Source organism: Canis lupus, chromosome 15 (genome assembly GCF_003254725.2).
Source record: "Canis lupus dingo isolate Sandy chromosome 15, ASM325472v2, whole genome shotgun sequence".
NCBI classification, from domain to species: Eukaryota; Metazoa; Chordata; class Mammalia; order Carnivora; family Canidae; genus Canis; species Canis lupus.
Window position 1 is genome coordinate 3,122,284 of NC_064257.1, and position 8,031 is coordinate 3,130,314.

General features: G+C 43.4%; 1 protein-coding gene across 5 annotated transcripts in view; it reads left to right on the top strand.

Annotated features, from left to right (window-relative positions):
• The window catches only part of TRIT1 (tRNA isopentenyltransferase 1), a 57,821-nt gene extending 57,388 nt beyond the window's left edge, over positions 1-433 (top strand). For all 5 annotated transcript variants that reach the window (XM_025419800.3, XM_025419799.3, XM_025419801.3 and 2 more), the window contains one exon: positions 141-433. The gene's annotated coding sequence lies outside the window, so the exon portion shown is untranslated. The remainder of the gene's footprint in view (positions 1-140) is intronic.
• The last annotated feature ends 7,598 nt before the right edge of the window (positions 434-8,031 follow it).

Genomic DNA, 8,031 nt, shown 5'->3' on the forward strand with positions numbered 1-8,031 from the left:
GTTCTATTTTTGAAAGAAGCACAGATTTTACTTTTTAATACTTGTGAAGATCTTTTTGGTAATGAATACCTGAATTCCCTATAGCCTTTAAAAAAGAAGTTTTATGTCCCTGACTCTGGCTAAAATTATCTCATTTCCAGATACTTTTATAGATGACTGAAGTATTATGGGCCACAAATCGGGAGTTCTGGATTTGGGTGAATGGCAGGAAAGGACCAGCCCCAGCGAGATTAAGTGAACTCAACCACCAGTTCTTGGAATTCCACTGAGAAGGAGAGAAGAACGTGGTCATGACATGGCACTTGAAAACTAAAGACTTTGACATTTTGTTGAGTTCTTCCTGTGTGATAATTACTCTCACTGCTGTCTTTACATTAAGTTAGGAGCCTATATTTTTATTGAAAGTTAAATTAAAAAAAAAGAAAGTTTCCAAGAGTCTCTTTATTTTTTTAATTTTTTATTTTATTTTTATTTTTTAAGATTTTTTTATTTACAACAGACAGAGAGGCAGAAACACAGACAGATGGAGCAGCAGGCTCTGTGCAGGGAGCCTGATGTGGGACTCGATCCCGGGTCTCCAGGATCAGGCCCTGGGCCAAAAGCGGCGCTAAATCACTAGGCCACCAGGGCTGCCCCTAAGAGTCTCTTTAGTCCTTAAAGCAATGTATATTCCATGTCTAGTTTATACACTGTAGGCTCTGTTGTCAACATACAGCCTTGGGGCACTTGGGTGGCTCATTCGTTTAAGCATCCTACTCTTGATCTCAGCTTAGGTCTTTTTTTTTTTTTTAAGATTTTATTTATTTATTAATGAGAGACAGTGAGAGAGAGAGGCAGATACACAGGCAGAGAGAGAAGCAGGCTCCATATAGACAGCCTGATGTGGGACTTGATCCCGGGACTCCAGGATCACACCCTGGGCCAAAGGCGGGCACTAAACCACTGAACCACCCAGGGATCCCCTCAGCTTAGGTCTTAATCTTAGGGTCGTGAGTTCAAGCTGTGCATTGGGCTCCATGCTGGGTGTGGAGCCTACTTAACACACACACACACACACACAAAACAAAAATATCATAGCTTTTTCTGAAACTCCACATTCTTCATATGATCATGCTGTCCGTTCATTATTTAGAAAATGTTTACTAAGCACTTCTTATATTCCTGGAAGACAGGTTATTGGAGATGTGTGATTTCCAGCAATATTGAGTATATGTAGGTATGCATTTAGCATAAAATTAAGTATTTTTATGTTTACAGTTCAGCATCAATTACATCCATAGTGCTTTGTGACCATCACCTCTATTTCCAACACTTTTTCATCACCCCAAACACGGTGTATCCATTAAGCCATAACCCCACTCAAGTAGTATTTTATTTGTTCAGAATCTACTAGGTAAGAGGCTAGAGGGAATACAGAGATAAAATGAGATGCTGTTCTTGTTTTCAGGGAGCTTTGTTCATACTCTACAAATAGCCAGTCTAGGGAAGAATATCTAAAGGTCATAAGAGGTGCGTAGCATGGTACTTTAGAGGGGAGGGCCGGGGAGGGAGAGGATCATAGAAGAAGGAGCATTTCTCCTGGACCTTTAAATATTTTATTTATTCATTCATGAGAGACTCAGAGAGAAAGGCAGGGACATAGGCAGAGGGAGAAGCAGGCTCCCTGCAGTAAGCCCCATGTGAGACTCGATCCCAGGACCCCGGGATCACGACCTGAGCTGAAGGCAGATGCTCAACCGCTGAGCCACCAGGAGCCCCCTCTCCTGGACCTTTAAAAGCAATTCTTGGTTAGCTCTCTGTAGGAGGAGAGGGTAAAGAACTATCAAACTTGGTTGTCCTTTTTTAAACAGTGTGAATTCCATAGCTTTACCTTTTTCTTTCTTCTAACATTTTTTTAAAGTTTAATTTAAAAAAAGTTTAATTTGGGATCCCTGGGTGGCGCAGCGGTTTGGCGCCTGCCTTTGGCCCAGGGCGCGATCCTGGAGACCCGGGATCGAATCCCACGTCGGGCTCCCGGTGCATGGAGCCTGCTTCTCCCTCTGCCTGTGTCTCTGCCTCATTCTCTCTCTCTCTCTGTGACTATCACAAATAAATAAAAATCTTTTAAAAAATAAAAAAATAAAAATAAAAAAAGTTTAATTTTTTCCACTAGTTTACATACTTCAAAAATCAAAATAATACAAAAAGACATTCACTGAGGGGCATCTAGGTGGCTCTCTCGCTCCCAAAAATCTTTCTTTCTTCCAATGATTTTATTTATTTGAGAGAAAGATCATGAGTGGGAGACGGGGGCAGAGGCAGAAGGTGAAGCACACTCCCCACCCAGCAAGGAGCCTGGCACGGGCTCCATCCCAGGACCCTAAGATCATGACCTGAGTGGAGGGCCAAAGCCCAATCAACTGAGCCACCCAGGCACCTCTAAATAAAATATTTTTAAAAAAGGGCAGCCCGGGTGGCTCAGCGGTTTAGCGCCGCCTTCAGCCTAGGGCCTGGAGACCCGAGATCGAGCCCCGCGTCAGGCTCCCTGCATGGAGCCTGCTTCTCCCTCTGCTTGTGTCTTTGCCTCTCTTTCTGTTTGTGTGTCTCTCATGAATGAATAAATCTTGGAAAAAAAAAAAAAAAAAGATGTTCATTGAGAAATCTCACTCCCATCCCTATCCCCTCCTCTCGAAATAATTATTTACTAGTTTTTTAGAACTCTCTAATTGTTTTTAATGCAAAAATGAACAAATTTTCCATTACCCAAAATATAGCATTTAGCACATACAGTCTTTAATATGTCCCCTTACCTTGTGACAGGTAAACCTGGTTAGCAATATCTGGATGTGCATGATTTCTCCTGTCACATCTGTCAGGTCTCTTGTTTTGGGCCTTAACCATCTACCCTAGACTTCCCCAGTTAACCTCAACAGGGTTCATTTATCTTATATACTGAACTTCATTCAGATGCCGGGGTTGAGGCCAAAACCAGTCTCTGACAAATTCAGCCAGCAGATACCTTAGAACTTAACACGTTCTTGGTGCATTGCTAGACTCAGTGGATACAGTGGTGATCCAGAAAGTTCACACTGATTAAATAATTACAGAATTTAAAAAAAAATTAATTACAGAATTATAGCTGTGATAATGGCTGCAAATAAAGGACATTGCTGTAAGAGCAAGTAACCCGAGGACCTGCCCCCCATGTTGGTGTGTGGGAGTGTGTGCATGAGTTGGGGGAGGGCATTTGTGGCATGGCACAGCATGACGCCAGGGCGGGAGTTAGGAGCCAAATCTGCAGATAAGGGACCACGTGACCTGGAAAACTCGGTTTCTCAATATGACTGCAGTGGCTTCTCCTCCCTCCTTCCCCACTCGTATGTCCTGGACCCCTTGAGTTTTATTGACCTTTACCCATTTTTAACGACTTTGGATTTCAAGAATAAATTTTTCTAAAGTCAAGTCTCTATCCACCCCAAGCTGTTCCTAGTATTAAACATAACACATTTCCCAATCAGGGTTTGTCTGTTTGTTTGTTTGTTTATTATTATTATTAACTACTTCAGGAGCTAACAGAGCAGAAAGTCACATCTTCCCACTGGAAGTGGGGATGAATACTTAACTGTGAGTCAAACAAGCGCTTTGTACTGTTCTTTCCCTTCCCACATACTCCTGGGAGGGAGATGCTGTTCCTCTTCCCGCTAACCGGCGGGGAAAGGGCTCCACACAGGACCACAGCTAGTGAGCAGCCGCCTGGAGTTGAGGCACTATGAAGCTGGCTGTAATTTTAGGAGGAGCCTTAGTCTGAAACGCTCTTCACTCCAGCCACTAAATATATTTTAAAGCAATAAAGTTTTGGTGGATAAGCAGGAAAAACTAGTTTTAATAATCCTACCTCAAAAAGCCTTTAATCCTTTCATCTGAAATACCTGGAGCAGCACCTTCTCTTTGAACCCACTGCTATCTCTATGGCAATTGGAAATCAGGAATTTCCTGAAAGAGACAAGCCAAGCGCCTAATATTCATGAAGTACCTACGAAGTATAAGGCCCTGTGGTTGTGCCCACTGCCCCTATTCTTAGAAACTGTAAGTTCAGCAAGATGGAATTCCTTCACCGTCAGCAGAGAGCCTAGGGAAGAGGAACACTCACCAGAAATCAGCTTGGTACCCCAGTCTGAGGCATTGCACTGAGGTAGATTTCCCCTTCTCTGCCTGCTGCCTGCTGCCTGCTGAATGACCTTGCTCTTGAGTGTAAGTTCTTCCCAGTAATTGTCATAATGTAGACCTGGAAGGATCCTCAGCACCTTTTTGTGCAGTTGGGGAAATTGAGACCCAAAACATGGCTGTTCCATAACCATAGAGCAAGTTGTGGCAAAGTCAGGACAAATCTCAGCTTCCCTCTGTTAACTACTACTAAATACCTCATTCCAAATCTCATTTGAGAACTGGGAAGGACCATGGAGACCAGCTCTGGGCTATTTGTTCAGCCTGGAGGGAGGATGAGGAGTGCCATTTTGTACCATCTGGCCTCAGCTAATCCCCAGACAAGCAGAGCCCTTTGGTCCAGGTGCTCAGAGTCTCCAGGCCACAGCAGTGCTATCTAAATGGCTCTGGTAATTAATTCCAACACTCAGCAAGCTATTTAGGTCCGTCTACCTCTGTCAGTAAAAAATTTTTGCCCCAGTTTTATTGAGATAAAGTTGACATATAAAGTAAAAATCCTGACTAGGCTTTACACTTCTTGTAGCTCAGGCAATGCTGTTTTCAAGACGGTAGGAAATACTTTGAAAATCAGAGAGCTGGATTCTTCGTCTTTAAAATATTTTGCTTGGGGCATCTGGGTGGCTCAGTCGGTTACATGTCTGCCTTAGGCTCGGGTCATGATCCCAGGGTCCTGGGATTGAGCCCTGAGTTGGGCTCCCTGCTCAGTGGGGAGTCTACTTGTCCCTCTCCCACTGCTATGCTCCCCCTACCCCCTGCCCATACCCTCGCTCTCTTTTTTTTTTTTTTCGCTCTCTTGCTCTCTCTCTCAAATAAATAAAACATTCTTAAAAGCCCACAAAATATATTGCTTGATTTTTAGAGCTAAGTAGGGAAACAGTTCATTTATAGTCTAGGTCCATGGTTTGTTCCTTTGTAACTGTCAGTAACTGTATTCTTAGCCTCAGTTCCTACAAAGTGTTTTTTCTGCTTAAGATACTACATTAAAAACGACAGAAAACACTAGAAGGCAAGCTTGTAACCTGTCTATATATCCCCAACATCTAGAAAGTCAAATACTTGTTGAAATAATTACACAAAAGCATAGAAGCTAAGTGGGTCTCTACATAAAGATGTTTTAAAATCATCAAATAAGGGGCAGCCCGGGTGGCTCAGTGGTTTAGCGCCGCCTTCAGCCCAGGGCCTGATCCTGGAGACCCGGGATCGAGTCCCACATCGGGCTCCCTGCGTGGAGCCTGATTCTCCCTCTGCCTGTGTCTCTCTGCCTCTCCTTCTCTCTGTGTCCCTCATGAATAAATAAATAAAATCTTTTTTAAAATATCATTAAATAACCAGGATGACGAAATCTTGAGATAGTAGCCACAGGAAGGAATTTCATTATTTGATCATCACCTGCTTGGGCAGTTAGGGCCATTTTCTAAAAAGATAGCTAACTGGTCATTTGTCAAGCTATTCTGAATATGTACAAAGGAAGCTGCATGGTTGTATCAGTTAGGATAAAAGGCTAAGCTGCTATAACAAAGAGGCTCAACAATAAAGTGGCTTAAGGGACAAAGAACTTTGTTTCTTTCTCACATAGCAACTTTGAGGGGGAGTTAACATTTCTGAAGCCAGTGGTCCAGGTCTGCGGGACAGCTGTGCTCCAAGCAGCCACTCAGAGACATGGGTTCCTAATATCATGTTGCTTTTCCACAATCCAGGGGACACTGTCATTTTATCACCTGCATGAACGAGGCTGGATCACCGCTGGTTCCAGCCAAGGGGAAGGGGAACCGGCACCCAGAAGGCAGCCCGCAGTGGCGTCCCTACTTCATGCTTCTCATTGGCAAGAACTTAGTCCTGTGGCCGTCCACACCTACCTGCAAAGGAGGCTGAGAAATGTAGGCAAGTCACAGACCAAGATAAAATGGGAGAACGGATTTTGGTGGGCACTTTGCCGCCTCCACTAAACACTTGTGTCATGGAAAGGAGCACTGGACTCCAGGCTGCTGTAACTAATTAGCTCTGATATCTCGCTGGGGGCAAATCTATATCCCCATCTGTGAAATCAGTGAGCTGTATGAGCTGACTGCTGAAATATTTCAAAAAGTAAAGCTGGACAAGATCTTGGCTGGAAAGATTTTTATTTTTTTTTAAGATTTTGTTTATTCATGAGGACACAGAGAGAAGCAGAGACACAGGCAGAGGGAGAAAGCAGGTTCCCTGTGGGGAGCCTGATGTGGGACTCGATCCCAGACCCTGGGATCATGGCCTGAGGCAAAGGCAGATGCTCAACCACTGAGCCACCCAGGCATCCCAGGCTGGCAAGGTTTTTAAAGATAGGTTAAAAAGAATATTAGAAGGCATAGAGACTGAAGGAGGCTTGGGGCCAGGGGCTAACCCCCTAAAGATGGTGGGGAGGGATGATGGGTATTTTGGTGGCCTTGTGGAATAACTGGGCTAGGGGCTGGGACCACTTACCTGCACACTTTTTTGTGTGGAAAAAAACAACATCTGCTCTTTGTACTTGCAGCTGAACACTTTCCTATCTAGCACACTTCCTTGGTGACCTTGAGAAAATTGCTCAAGCGTCCTGAGTTTCCTCATATATAAAATGGAGTTATTGCCTCCATTCTGGGGAACATTGTAAGGATTAAATGAGGTCCTTTGGAAAACAGCATAGTTGTTGCCATTTACTGGCAAGGCAGTGCCCCGTAAATGATAGGTATAAATTGGATTTATTTGCTTCATTGTGGAAAAACTGTTAATGCCACCGAAGTGTTGGTTTATGGTGTAGTGTCAGTTCCCAGAAGTTATCAGGTCAAGCTCTGACTTAAAACTGATTAGTTTGGTTGTCCACAGTGCTAATGGCTAAAAAGAATGCCTCCTGCATTATCTACCACCTATTAGATGTTATTGTTTTTTTTTTAATTTAAAAACATTGTTTTAAAGATTTTATTTATTTATTCATGAGAGACAGAGAGAGAGAGAGAGAGAGAGAGAGAGAGAGAGGCAGAGACACAGGCAGAGGGAGAAGCAGGCTCCATGCAGGGATCCCGATGTGGGACTGGATCCCGGGACTCTAGGATCACGCCCTGGGCCGAAGGCAGGTGCTCAACCACTGAGCCACCCAGGTGTCTCCCCCCCAAAAATTTTAAAGTAAACTTTACACCCAATGTGGGGCTCAAATTCATGACCCTGAGATCAAGAGTCTAATGCTCCATCAAATGAACCAGCCAGGACCCCTATTGTTTTTTAATGCATATGATTTCTTCATGGTTTAGTTCATTTCCTTAAACTGTGTTTGTTCTTCACCTGAAATGTTTTCTGCTACTTTTTACCCAGTGAAGCCCTATACATCCTTAAAGGCCCAAATTTTATGTCCTCTCCTTAAACAAAGGCTCACTGGCACCTCTTAGAGGCTTGGTGTCTCCTCCTGTGTGTTCCTGTAGCAGTTTTGTTGTTTTGTTTTTTTAAGTAATCTCTGGCCAACATGGGGCTTGAACTCGCAACCCCAAGATGAAGTCTCACATTGAGCCAGCTACGTGCCCCTCCACAGTGGTTTTATATGAAACATTAGGATATACTTATTATATAGCAGTATGTGCCAGAGTGGTCTTAAGTACTTTACATGTAATAACTGATTTAGTTCTCACAACAGCTCTGTGAGGTAATATCATCATTATCCCTATTTTTCAACTGAGGAAACTGAATAGAATGAAGTGATTTTCCTTAGGCAAGCTGGGGTTTGAAACTAAGCAGGTGCCTCCAAAGTCTGTGTGTGTGTTTAATGTTTTTGTTTTTTGTTTTTAAGATTATATTTATTTATTTGACAGAGAGAGAGAGAGAGAG